Below are 12976 nucleotides of genomic sequence, written 5' to 3'. Positions count from 1 at the left end.
GTCCTACTTTGTAATTCAAAAATAGTTACAAATGTCCTGTGATATAGTGCTGCCGAGTTTTCCAAGGTGCTGGATCAATGCTCCAGTTCGAGGAGACGTTGTTTCAAATCCTTGCAGGGGCATTCAACCCTTTGCATTGCAGCATCATTTTGAAAGGCCATTAAGAATGTTAGTGTTTTGTGGTAGTGTGGCCGAGCGGTCTAAGGCGCTGGATTAAGGCTCCAGTCTCTTAGGAGGCGTGGGTTCAAATCCCACCACTGCCAGTACATGAACTGTGTTCAAGGAGAATTTTGAAATGCTTTTCTCAAAGGCAATACTGTTGAATGGCAATTTCTCAGTTACATGCTTCGAATCCCCTCAAAAAAGCGACAACATTCGTTGAACACCTACACAAGGTCTCACTTTGTGGATCTTTCATTCACACTAACGCAATTGGCAGTTAATTATGCCAATGAGAATCAATTTGAGATCACGAGCACAAGTTGAATAGTGTGAAAGTGTGAAAAATATATACTCCTTAATGCATTTCAGTAATGACATGCCCTGTTGAATCTGCCGAAAGATATATTCCAACACATTCTATTCCCAATAAAGCAGGTTTGTGCGTTGATGGCAACTAAGAACAAAGACAAAAATATTCACTAGCTTTTCCAGAATACAGCTGGATTATGGGATATCAAATGGAATCCTGAAGCATTTCACGAAATAACAGCTCAATCTTTCAAGGCTGTGCACAACATTGTGCAAAGAACCGAGGGCTCGTCCGGGAATTGAACCCGGGACCTCTCACACCCTAAGCGAGAATCATACCCCTAGACCAACGAGCCACATCAACATAATTTGATACGTCAATTTTTGAAAATGCTCAAATGATTAGCAGGGGTGCAAGCGTTTAAGAACAATTGTGTAATTGAATGTGCCGAAAGATATATTCCAACACATTCTATTCCCAATAAAGCAGGTTTGTGTGTTGATGGCAACTAAGAACAAAGACAAAAATATTCACTAGCTTTTCCAGAATACAGCTGGATTATGGGATATCAAATGGAATCCTGAAGCATTTCACGAAATAACAGCTCAATCTTTCAAGGCAGTGCACAACATTGAGCAAAGAAACGAGGGCTCGTCCGGGAATTGAACCCGGGACCTCTCGCACCCTAAGCGAGAATCATACCCCTAGACCAACGAGCCACATCAACATAATTTGATATGTCAATTTTTGAAAATGCTCAAATGATTAGCTGGGGTGCAAGCGTTTAAGAACAATTGTATAATTCCAATTTATTGCCGTCAAATTACAATATTTATTCTTCCTTTGGACTGCATTAAAGTCCTACTTTGTAATTCAAAAATAGTTACAAATGTCCTGTGATGTAGTGCTGCCGAGTTTTCCAAGGTGCTGGATCAATAATCCAGTTCGAGGAGACGTTGTTTCAAATCCTTGCAGGGGCATTCAACCATTTGCATTGCAGCATCATTTTGAAAGGCCATTAAGAATGTTTGTGATTTGTGGTAGAATGGCCGAGCGGTCTAAGGTGCTGGATTTAGGCTTCAGTCTCATTGGAGGCGTGGGTTCAAATCCCATTACTGACAGTACATGAACTGTGTTCAAGGAGTATTTTGAAATGCTTTTCTCAAAGGCAATACTGTTGAATGGCAATTTCTCAGTTACATGCTTCGAATTTCCTCAAAAAAGCGACAACATTCGTTGAACACCTACACAAGGTCTCACTTTGTGGATCTTTCGTTCACACTAACGCAATTGGCAGTTAATTATGCCAAAGAGAATCAATTTGAGATCACTAGCACAAGTTGAATAGTGTGAAAGTGTGAAAAATATATACTCCTTAATGCATTTCATTAATGACATGCCCTGTTGTATGTGCCTCAAGATATATTCCAATACATTCTATTCCCAATAAAGCAGGTTTGTGCGTTAATGGCAACTAAGAACAAAGACAAAAATATTCACTAGCTTTTCCAGAGAACACCAGGATTATGGGATATCAAATTGAAACCTGAAGCATTTTAAGAAATATCAGTTCAATCTTTCAAGGCAGTGCACAACATTGAGCAAAGAACCGAGGTCTCGTCCGGGAATTGAACCCCGGACCTCTCGCACCCTAAGCGAGAATCATACCCATAGACCAACGAGCCACATCAACTTAATTTGATATGTCAATTTTTGAAAATGCTCAAATGATTAGCAGGGGTGCAAGCGTTTAAGAACAATTGTATAATTCCAATTTATTGCCGTCAAATTACAATATTCTTTCTTCCTTTGGACTGCATTAAAGTCCTACTTTGTAATTCAAAAATTGTTACAAATGTCCTGTGATATAGTGCTGCCGTGTTTTCCAAGGTGCTGGATCAATGCTCCAGTTCGAGGAGACGTTGTTTCAAAAACTTGCAGGGGCATTCAACCCTTTGCATTGCAGCATCATTTTGAAAGGCCATTAATAATGTTTGAGATTTGTGGTAGTGTGGCAGAGCGGTCTAAGGCGCTGGATTAAGGCTCTAGTCTCTTAGGAGGCGTGGGTTCAAATCCCACCACTGCCAGTACATGAACTGTGTTCAAGGAGTATTTTGAAATGCATTTCTCAAAGGCAATACTGTTGAATGGCTATTTCTCAGTAACATGCTTCGAATCCCCTCAAAAAAGCGACAACATTCGTTCAACACCTACACAAGGTCTCACTTTGTGGATCTTTCATTCACACTAACGCAATTGGCAGTTAATTATGCCAAAGAGAATCAATTTGAGATCACGAGCACAAGTTGAATAGTGTGAAAGTGTGAAAAACCTATACTCCTTAATGCATTTCAGTAATGACATGCCCTGTTGAATGTGCCGAAAGATATATTCCAACACATTCTAATCCCAATAAAGCAGGTTTGTGCGTTGATGGCAACTAAGAACAAAGACAAATATATTCACTAGCTTTTCCAGAATACAGCTGGATTATGGGATATCAAATGGAATCCTGAAGCATTTCACGAAATAACAGCTCAATCTTTCAAGGCTGTGCACAAGATTGAGCAAAGAACCGCGGGCTCGTCTGGGATTTGAACCCGGGACCTCTCGCACCCAAAGCGAGAATCATACCCCTAGACCAACGAGACACATCAACATAATTTGATATGTCAATTTTTGAAAATGCTCAGATGATTAGCAGGGGTGCAAGCGTTTAAGAACAATTGTATAATTCCAATTTATTGCCGTCAAATTACAATATTCATTCTTCCTTTGGACTGCATTAAAGTCCTACTTTGAAATTCAATAATAGTTACAAATGTCCTGTGATATAGTGCTGCCGAGTTTTCCAAGGTGCTGGATCAATGCTCCAGTTCGAGGAGACGTTGTTTCAAATCCTTGCAGGGGCATTCAACCCTTTGCATTGCAGCATCATTTTGAAAGGCCATTAATAATGTTAGTGTTTTGTGGTAGTGTGGCCGAGCGGTCTAAGACGCTGGATTAAGGCTCCAGTCTCTTAGGAGGCGTGGGTTCAATTCTCACCACTGCCAGTACATGAACTGTGTTCATGGAGTTTTTTGAAATGCTTTTCTCAAAGGCAATACTGTTGAATGGCAATTTCTCAGTTACATGCTTCGAATCCCCTCAAAAAAGCGACAACATTCGTTGAACACCTACACAAGGTCTCACTTTGTGGATCTTTCATTCACACTAACGCAATTGGCAGTTAATTATGCCAAAGAGAATCAATTTGAGATCACGAGCACAAGTTGAATAGTGTGAAAGTGTGAAAAATATATACTCCTTAATGCATTTCAGTAATGACATGCCCTGTTGAATCTGCCGAAAGATATATTCCAACACATTCTATTCCCAATAAAGCAGGTTTGTGCGTTGATGGCAACTAAGAACAAAGACAAAAATAACCACTAGCTTTTCCAGAATACAGCTAGATTATGGGATATCAAATGGAAACCTGAAGCAATTAACGATATATCAGCTCATTCTTTCAAGGCTGTGCACAACATTGAGCAAAGAACCGAGGGCTCAACCAGGATTTGAACCCGGGACCTCCCGCACCCAAAGCGAGAATCATACCCCTAGACCAACGAGCCACATCAACATTATTTGATATGTCAATTTTTGAAAATGCTCAGATGATTAGCAGGGGTGCAAGCGTTTAAGAACAATTGTATAATTCCAATTTATTGACGTCAAATTACAATATTCATTCTTCCTTTGGACTGCATTAAAGTCCTACTTTGAAATTCAATAATAGTTACAAATGTCCTGTGATATAGTGCTGCCGAGTTTTCCAAGGTGCTGGATCAATGCTCCAGTTCGAGGAGACGTTGTTTCAAATCCTTGCAAGGGCATTCAACCCTTTGCATTGCAGCATCATTTTGAAAGGCCATTAATAATATTCAGTCTCATTGGAGGCGTGGGTTCAAATCCCACAACTGCCAGTACATGAACTGTGTTCAAGGAGTATTTTGAAATGCTTTTCTCAAAGGCAATACTGTTGAATGGCAATTTCTCAGTTACATGCTTCGAATTTCCTCAAAAAAGCGACAACATTCGTTGTACACCTACACAAGGTCTCACTTTGTGGATCTTTCGTTCACACTAACGCAATTGGCAGTTAATTATGCCAAAGAAAATATATTTGAGATCACGAGCACAAGTTGAATAGTGTGAAAGTGTGAAAAATATATACTCCTTAATGCATTTCAGTAATGACATGCCCTGTTGTATGTGCCTCAAGATATATTCCAATACATTCTATTCCCAATAAAGCAGGTTTGTGCGTTAATGGCAACTAAGAACAAATACAAAAATATTCACTAGCTTTTCCAGAGAACACCTGGATTATGGGATATCAAATGGAAACCTGAAGCAATTCACAAAATATCAGCTCAATCTTTCAAGGCAGTGCACAACATTGAGCAAAGAACCGAGGGCTCGTCCGGGAATTGAACCCGGGACCTCTCGCACCCTAAGCGTGAATCATACCCCTAGACCAACGAGCCACATCAACTTAATTTGATATGTCAATTTTTGAAAATGCTCAAATGATTAGAAGGGGTGCAAGCGTTTAAGAACAATTGTATAATTGAATGTGCCGAAAGATATATTCCAACACATTCAATTCCCAATAAAGCAGGTTTGTGTGTTGATGGCAACTAAGAACAAAGACAAAAATATTCACTATCTTTTCCAGAATACAGCTGGATTATGGGATATCAAATGGAATCCTGAAGCATTTCACAAAATATCAGCTCAATCTTTCAAGGCAGTGCACAACATTAAGCAAAGAACCGAGGGCTCGTCCGGGAATTGAACCCGGGACCTCCCGCACCCTAAGCGAGAATCATACCCCTAGACCAACGAGCCACATCAACAAATTTTGATATGTCAATTTTTGAAAATGCTCAAATTATTAGCAGGGGAGCAAGCGTTTAAGAATAATTGTGTAATTCCAATTTATTGCCGTCAAATTACAATATTCATTCTTCCTTTGGACTGCATTAAAGTCCTACTTTGTAATTCAAAAATAGTTACAAATGTCCTGTGATATAGTGCTGCCGAGTTTTCCAAGGTGCTGGATCAATGCTCCAGTTCGAGGAGACGTTGTTTCAAATCCTTGCAGGGGCATTCAACCCTTTGCATTGCAGCTTCATTTTGAAAGGCCATTAAGAATGTTAGTGTATTGTGGTAGTGTGGCCGAGCGGTCTAAGGCGCTGGATTTAGGCTCCAGTCTCTTAGGAGGCGTGGGTTCAAATCCCACCACTGCCAGTACATGAACTGTGTTCAAGGTGTATTTTGAAATGCTTTTCTCACAGGCAATACTGTTGAATGGCAATTTCTCAGTTACATGCTTCTAATCCCCTCAAAAAAGCGACAACATTCGTTGAACACCTACACAAGGTCTCACTTTGTGGATCTTTCATTCACACTAACGCAATTGGCAGTTAATTATTCCAAAGAGAATCAATTTGAGATCACGAGCACAAGTTGAATAGTGTGAAAGTGTGAAAAATATATACTCCTTAATGCATTTCAGTAATGACATGCCCTGTTGAATGTGCCGAAAGATATATTCCAACACATTCTATTCCCAATAAAGCAGGTTTGTGCGTTGATGGCAACTAAGAAAAAAGACAAAAATATTCACTAGTTTTTCCAGAATACAGCTGGATTATGGGATATCAAATGGAATCCTGAAGCATTTCACGAATTAACAGCTCAATCTTTCAAGGCTGTGCACAACATTGAGCAAAGAACCGAGGGCTCGTCCGGGATTTGAACCCGGGACCTCTCGCACCCAAAGCGAGAATCATACCCCTAGACCAACGAGCCACATCAACATAATTTGATATGTCAATTTTTGAAAATGCTCAAATTATTAGCAGGGGTGCAAGCGTTTAAGAACAATTGTATAATTCCAATTTATTGCCGTCAAATTACAATATTCATTCTTCCTTTGGACTGCATTAAAGTCCTACTTTGTAATTCAAAAATAGTTACAAATGTCCTGTGATATAGTGCTGCCGAGTTTTCCAAGGTGCTGGATCAATGCTCCAGTTCGAGGAGACGTTGTTTCAAATCCTTGCAGGGGCATTCAACCCTTTGCATTGCAGCATCATTTTGAAAGGCCATTAAGAATGTTAGTGTTTTGTGGTAGTGTGGCCGAGCGGTCTAAGGCGCTGGATTAAGGCTCCAGTCTCTTAGGAGGCGTGGGTTCAAATCCCACCACTGCCAGTACATGAACTGTGTTCAAGGAGAATTTTGAAATGCTTTTCTCAAAGGCAATACTGTTGAATGGCAATTTCTCAGTTACATGCTTCGAATCCCCTCAAAAAAGCGACAACATTCGTTGAACACCTACACAAGGTCTCACTTTGTGGATCTTTCATTCACACTAACGCAATTGGCAGTTAATTATGCCAAAGAGAATCAATTTGAGATCACGAGCACAAGTTGAATAGTGTGAAAGTGTGAAAAATATATACTCCTTAATGCATTTCAGTAATGACATGCCCTGTTGAATCTGCCGAAAGATATATTCCAACACATTCTATTCCCAATAAAGCAGGTTTGTGCGTTGATGGCAACTAAGAACAAAGACAAAAATATTCACTAGCTTTTCCAGAATACAGCTGGATTATGGGATATCAAATGGAATCCTGAAGCATTTCACGAAATAACAGCTCAATCTTTCAAGGCAGTGCACAACATTGAGCAAAGAAACGAGGGCTCGTCCGGGAATTGAACCCGGGACCTCTCGCACCCTAAGCGAGAATCATACCCCTAGACCAACGAGCCACATCAACATAATTTGATATGTCAATTTTTGAAAATGCTCAAATGATTAGCTGGGGTGCAAGCGTTTAAGAACAATTGTATAATTCCAATTTATTGCCGTCAAATTACAATATTTATTCTTCCTTTGGACTGCATTAAAGTCCTACTTTGTAATTCAAAAATAGTTACAAATGTCCTGTGATGTAGTGCTGCCGAGTTTTCCAAGGTGCTGGATCAATAATCCAGTTCGAGGAGACGTTGTTTCAAATCCTTGCAGGGGCATTCAACCATTTGCATTGCAGCATCATTTTGAAAGGCCATTAAGAATGTTTGTGATTTGTGGTAGAATGGCCGAGCGGTCTAAGGCGCTGGATTTAGGGTTCAGTCTCATTGGAGGCGTGGGTTCAAATCCCATTACTGACAGTACATGAACTGTGTTCAAGGAGTATTTTGAAATGCTTTTCTCAAAGGCAATACTGTTGAATGGCAATTTCTCAGTTACATGCTTCGAATTTCCTCAAAAAAGCGACAACATTCGTTGAACACCTACACAAGGTCTCACTTTGTGGATCTTTCGTTCACACTAACGCAATTGGCAGTTAATTATGCCAAAGAGAATCAATTTGAGATCACTAGCACAAGTTGAATAGTGTGAAAGTGTGAAAAATATATACTCCTTAATGCATTTTATTAATGACATGCCCTGTTGTATGTGCCTCAAGATATATTCCAATACATTCTATTCCCAATAAAGCAGGTTTGTGCGTTAATGGCAACTAAGAACAAAGACAAAAATATTCACTAGCTTTTCCAGAGAACACCAGGATTATGGGATATCAAATTGAAACCTGAAGCATTTTAAGAAATATCAGTTCAATCTTTCAAGGCAGTGCACAACATTGAGCAAAGAACCGAGGTCTCGTCCGGGAATTGAACCCCGGACCTCTCGCACCCTAAGCTAGAATCATACCCCTAGACCAACGAGCCACATCAACTTAATTTGATATGTCAATTTTTGAAAATGCTCAAATGATTAGCAGGGGTGCAAGCGTTTAAGAACAATTGTATAATTCCAATTTATTGCCGTCAAATTACAATATTCTTTCTTCCTTTGGACTGCATTAAAGTCCTACTTTGTAATTCAAAAATAGTTACAAATGTCCTGTGATATAGTGCTGCCGTGTTTTCCAAGGTGCTGGATCAATGCTCCAGTTCGAGGAGACGTTGTTTCAAAAACTTGCAGGGGCATTCAACCCTTTGCATTGCAGCATCATTTTGAAAGGCCATTAAGAGTGATAGTATATTGTGGTAGTGTGGCCGAGCGGTCAAAGGCGCTGGATTAAGGCACCAGTCTCTTTGGAGCCTATGGTTCAAATCCCACCACTGCCAGTACATGAACTGTGTTCAAGGAGTATTTTGAAATGCATTTCTCAAAGGCAATACCGTTGAATGGCAATTTCTCAGTTACATGCTTCGAATCCCCACAAAAAAGCGACAACATTCGTTGAACACCTACACAAGGTCTCACATTGTGAATCTTTCATTCACACTAACGCAATTGGCAGTTAATTATGCCAAAGAGAATCAATTTGAGATCACGAGCACAAGTTGAATGGTGTGAAAGTGTGAAAAATATATACTCCTTAATGCATTTCAGTAATGACATGCCCTGTTGAATGTGCCGAAAGATATATTCCAACACATTCTATTCCCAATAAAGCAGGTTTGTGCGTTGATGGCAACCAAGAACAAAGACAAAAATATTCACTAGCTTTTCCAGAATACAGCTGGATTATGGGATATCAAATGGAATCCTGAATCATTTCACGAAATAACAGCACAATCTTACAAGGCTGTGCACAACATTGAGCAAAGAACCGAGGGCTCGTCCGGGATTTGAACCCGGGACCTCTCACACCCGAAGAGAGAATCATACCCCTAGACCAACAAGCCACATCAACATAATTTGATATGTCAATTTTTGAAAATGCTCAAATTATTAGCAGGGGTGCAAGCGTTTAAGAACAATTGTATAATTCCAATTTATTGCCGTCAAATTACAATATTCATTCTTCCTTTGGACTGCATTAAAGTCCTTCTTTGTAATTCAAAAATAGTTACAAATGTCCTGTGATATAGTGCTGCCGAGTTTTCCAAGGTGCTGGATCAATGCTCCAGTTCGAGGAGACGTTGTTTCAAATCCTTGCAGGGGCATTCAACCCTTTGCATTGCAGCATCATTTTGAAAGGCCATTAATAATGTTAGTGTTTTGTGGTAGTGTGGCCGAGCGGTCTAAGACGCTGGATTAAGGCTCCAGTCTCTTAGGAGGCGTGGGTTCAAATCTCACCACTGCCAGTACATGAACTGTGTTCATGGAGTTTTTTGAAATGCTTTTCTCAAAGGCAATACTGTTGAATGGCAATTTCTCAGTTACATGCTTCGAATCCCCTCAAAAAAGCGACAACATTCGTTGAACACCTACACAAGGTCTCACTTTGTGGATCTTTCATTCACACTAACGCAATTGGCAGTTAATTATGCCAAAGAGAATCAATTTGAGATCACGAGCACAAGTTGAATAGTGTGAAAGTGTGAAAAATATATACTCCTTAATGCATTTCAGTAATGACATGCCCTGTTGAATCTGCCGAAAGATATATTCCAACACATTCTATTCCCAATAAAGCAGGTTTGTGCGTTGATGGCAACTAAGAACAAAGACAAAAATAACCACTAGCTTTTCCAGAATACAGCTAGATTATGGGATATCAAATGGAAACCTGAAGCAATTCACGATATATCAGCTCATTCTTTCAAGGCTGTGCACAACATTGAGCAAAGAACCGAGGGCTCAACCAGGATTTGAACCCGGGACCTCCCGCACCCAAAGCAAGAATCATACCCCTAGACCAACGAGCCACATCAACATTATTTGATAGGTCAATTTTTGAAAATGCTCAGATGATTAGCAGGGGTGCAAGCGTTTAAGAACAATTGTATAATTCCAATTTATTGACGTCAAATTACAATATTCATTCTTCCTTTGGACTGCATTAAAGTCCTACTTTGTAATTCAATAATAGTTACAAATGTCCTGTGATATAGTGCTGCCGAGTTTTCCAAGGTGCTGGATCAATGCTCCAGTTCGAGGAGACGTTGTTTCAAATCCTTGCAAGGGCATTCAACCCTTTGCATTGCAGCATCATTTTGAAAGGCCATTAATAATGTTTGAGATTTGTGGTAGTGTGGCAGAGCGGTCTAAGGCGCTGGATTAAGGCTCTAGTCTCTTAGGAGGCGTGGGTTCAAATCCCACCACTGCCAGTACATGAACTGTGTTCAAGGAGTATTTTGAAATGCATTTCTCAAAGGCAATACTGTTGAATGGCTATTTCTCAGTAACATGCTTCGAATCCCCTCAAAAAAGCGACAACATTCGTTCAACACCTACACAAGGTCTCACTTTGTGGATCTTTCATTCACACTAACGCAATTGGCAGTTAATTATGCCAAAGAGAATCAATTTGAGATCACGAGCACAAGTTGAATAGTGTGAAAGTGTGAAAAACCTATACTCCTTAATGCATTTCAGTAATGACATGCCCTGTTGAATGTGCCGAAAGATATATTCCAACACATTCTAATCCCAATAAAGCAGGTTTGTGCGTTGATGGCAACTAAGAACAAAGACAAATATATTCACTAGCTTTTCCAGAATACAGCTGGATTATGGGATATCAAATGGAATCCTGAAGCATTTCACGAAATAACAGCTCAATCTTTCAAGGCTGTGCACAAGATTGAGCAAAGAACCGCGGGCTCGTCTGGGATTTGAACCCGGGACCTCTCGCACCCAAAGCGAGAATCATACCCCTAGACCAACGAGACACATCAACATAATTTGATATGTCAATTTTTGAAAATGCTCAGATGATTAGCAGGGGTGCAAGCGTTTAAGAACAATTGTATAATTCCAATTTATTGCCGTCAAATTACAATATTCATTCTTCCTTTGGACTGCATTAAAGTCCTAATTTGAAATTCAATAATAGTTACAAATGTCCTGTGATATAGTGCTGCCGAGTTTTCCAAGGTGCTGGATCAATGCTCCAGTTCGAGGAGACGTTGTTTCAAATCCTTGCAGGGGCATTCAACCCTTTGCATTGCAGCATCATTTTGAAAGGCCATTAAGAATGTTAGTGTTTTGTGGTAGTGTGGCCGAGCGGTCTAAGGCGCTGGATTAAGGCTCTAGTCTCTTAGGAGGCGTGGGTTCAATTCTCACCACTGCCAGTACATGAACTGTGTTCATGGAGTATTTTGAAATGCATTTCTCAAAGGCAATACTGTTGAATGGCTATTTCTCAGTAACATGCTTCGAATCCCCTCAAAAAAGCGACAACATTCGTTCAACACCTACACAAGGTCTCACTTTGTGGATCTTTCATTCACACTAACGCAATTGGCAGTTAATTATGCCAAAGAGAATCAATTTGAGATCACGAGCACAAGTTGAATAGTGTGAAAGTGTGAAAAACCTATACTCCTTAATGCATTTCAGTAATGACATGCCCTGTTGAATGTGCCGAAAGATATATTCCAACACATTCTAATCCCAATAAAGCAGGTTTGTGCGTTGATGGCAACTAAGAACATAGACAAATATATTCACTAGCTTTTCCAGAATACAGCTGGATTATGGGATATCAAATGGAATCCTGAAGCATTTCACGAAATAACAGCTCAATCTTTCAAGGCTGTGCACAAGATTGAGCAAAGAACCGAGGGCTCGTCTGGGATTTGAACCCGGGACCTCTCGCACCCAATGCGAGAATCATACCCCTAGACCAACGAGACACATCAACATAATTTGATACGTCAATTTTTGAAAATGCTCAGATGATTAGCAGGGGTGCAAGCGTTTAAGAACAATTGTATAATTCCAATTTATTGCCGTCAAATTACAATATTCATTCTTCCTTTGGACTGCATTAAAGTCCTACTTTGAAATTCAATAATAGTTACAAATGTCCTGTGATATAGTGCTGCCGAGTTTTCCAAGGTGCTGGATCAATGCTCCAGTTCGAGGAGACGTTGTTTCAAATCCTTGCAAGGGCATTCAACCCTTTGCATTGCAGCATCATTTTGAAAGGCCATTAATAATATTCAGTCTCATTGGAGGCGTGGGTTCAAATCCCACAACTGCCAGTACATGAACTGTGTTCAAGGAGTATTTTGAAATGCTTTTCTCAAAGGCAATACTGTTGAATGGCAATTTCTCAGTTACATGCTTCGAATCCCCTCAAAAAAGCGACAACATTCGTTGAACACCTACACAAGGTCTCACTTTGTGGATCTTTCATTCACACTAACGCAATTGGCAGTTAATTATGCCAAAGAGAATCAATTTGAGATCACGAGCACAAGTTGAATAGTGTGAAAGTGTGAAAAATATATACTCCTTAATGCATTTCAGTAATGACATGCCCTGTTGAATCTGCCGAAAGATATATTCCAACACATTCTATTCCCAATAAAGCAGGTTTGTGCGTTGATGGCAACTAAGAACAAAGACAAAAATAACCACTAGCTTTTCCAGAATACAGCTAGATTATGGGATATCAAATGGAAACCTGAAGCAATTCACGATATATCAGCTCATTCTTTCAAGGCTGTGCACAACATTGAGCAAAGAACCGAGGG

General features: G+C 40.0%; 15 non-coding genes across 15 annotated transcripts; 8 read left to right on the top strand and 7 right to left on the bottom strand.

Moving 5' to 3' along the window:
* The first annotated feature begins 181 nt into the window (after positions 1–181).
* trnal-aag (transfer RNA leucine (anticodon AAG)) lies at positions 182–263 on the top strand. Its single transcript has one exon. It is a non-coding gene; the product is annotated as a tRNA-Leu (tRNA).
* A 492-nt stretch (positions 264–755) lies between these two features.
* Positions 756–827, bottom strand: trnap-agg (transfer RNA proline (anticodon AGG)). The gene has a single exon. It is a non-coding gene; the product is annotated as a tRNA-Pro (tRNA).
* Positions 828–1119: 292 nt separating this feature from the next.
* On the bottom strand, positions 1120–1191 carry trnap-agg (transfer RNA proline (anticodon AGG)). The gene has a single exon. It is a non-coding gene; the product is annotated as a tRNA-Pro (tRNA).
* Positions 1192–2477: 1286 nt separating this feature from the next.
* Positions 2478–2559, top strand: trnal-aag (transfer RNA leucine (anticodon AAG)). The gene has a single exon. It is a non-coding gene; the product is annotated as a tRNA-Leu (tRNA).
* Positions 2560–3443: 884 nt separating this feature from the next.
* trnal-aag (transfer RNA leucine (anticodon AAG)) lies at positions 3444–3525 on the top strand. The gene has a single exon. It is a non-coding gene; the product is annotated as a tRNA-Leu (tRNA).
* Positions 3526–4932: 1407 nt separating this feature from the next.
* Positions 4933–5004, bottom strand: trnap-agg (transfer RNA proline (anticodon AGG)). Its single transcript has one exon. It is a non-coding gene; the product is annotated as a tRNA-Pro (tRNA).
* A 292-nt stretch (positions 5005–5296) lies between these two features.
* On the bottom strand, positions 5297–5368 carry trnap-agg (transfer RNA proline (anticodon AGG)). The gene has a single exon. It is a non-coding gene; the product is annotated as a tRNA-Pro (tRNA).
* A 320-nt stretch (positions 5369–5688) lies between these two features.
* trnal-uag (transfer RNA leucine (anticodon UAG)) lies at positions 5689–5770 on the top strand. The gene has a single exon. It is a non-coding gene; the product is annotated as a tRNA-Leu (tRNA).
* Positions 5771–6262: 492 nt separating this feature from the next.
* On the bottom strand, positions 6263–6334 carry trnap-ugg (transfer RNA proline (anticodon UGG)). Its single transcript has one exon. It is a non-coding gene; the product is annotated as a tRNA-Pro (tRNA).
* A 320-nt stretch (positions 6335–6654) lies between these two features.
* trnal-aag (transfer RNA leucine (anticodon AAG)) lies at positions 6655–6736 on the top strand. The gene has a single exon. It is a non-coding gene; the product is annotated as a tRNA-Leu (tRNA).
* A 492-nt stretch (positions 6737–7228) lies between these two features.
* trnap-agg (transfer RNA proline (anticodon AGG)) lies at positions 7229–7300 on the bottom strand. Its single transcript has one exon. It is a non-coding gene; the product is annotated as a tRNA-Pro (tRNA).
* A 1860-nt stretch (positions 7301–9160) lies between these two features.
* Positions 9161–9232, bottom strand: trnap-cgg (transfer RNA proline (anticodon CGG)). Its single transcript has one exon. It is a non-coding gene; the product is annotated as a tRNA-Pro (tRNA).
* A 320-nt stretch (positions 9233–9552) lies between these two features.
* On the top strand, positions 9553–9634 carry trnal-aag (transfer RNA leucine (anticodon AAG)). Its single transcript has one exon. It is a non-coding gene; the product is annotated as a tRNA-Leu (tRNA).
* Positions 9635–10518: 884 nt separating this feature from the next.
* trnal-aag (transfer RNA leucine (anticodon AAG)) lies at positions 10519–10600 on the top strand. The gene has a single exon. It is a non-coding gene; the product is annotated as a tRNA-Leu (tRNA).
* Positions 10601–11484: 884 nt separating this feature from the next.
* Positions 11485–11566, top strand: trnal-aag (transfer RNA leucine (anticodon AAG)). The gene has a single exon. It is a non-coding gene; the product is annotated as a tRNA-Leu (tRNA).
* Positions 11567–12976: the final 1410 nt, after the last annotated feature.

This window comes from Gadus macrocephalus, chromosome 5, assembly GCF_031168955.1.
Source record: "Gadus macrocephalus chromosome 5, ASM3116895v1".
Lineage (NCBI taxonomy): Eukaryota > Metazoa > Chordata > Actinopteri > Gadiformes > Gadidae > Gadus > Gadus macrocephalus.
The sequence above is the reverse complement of the archived record's forward strand: the minus strand, read 5'-3'. Positions and strand labels throughout refer to the sequence as shown.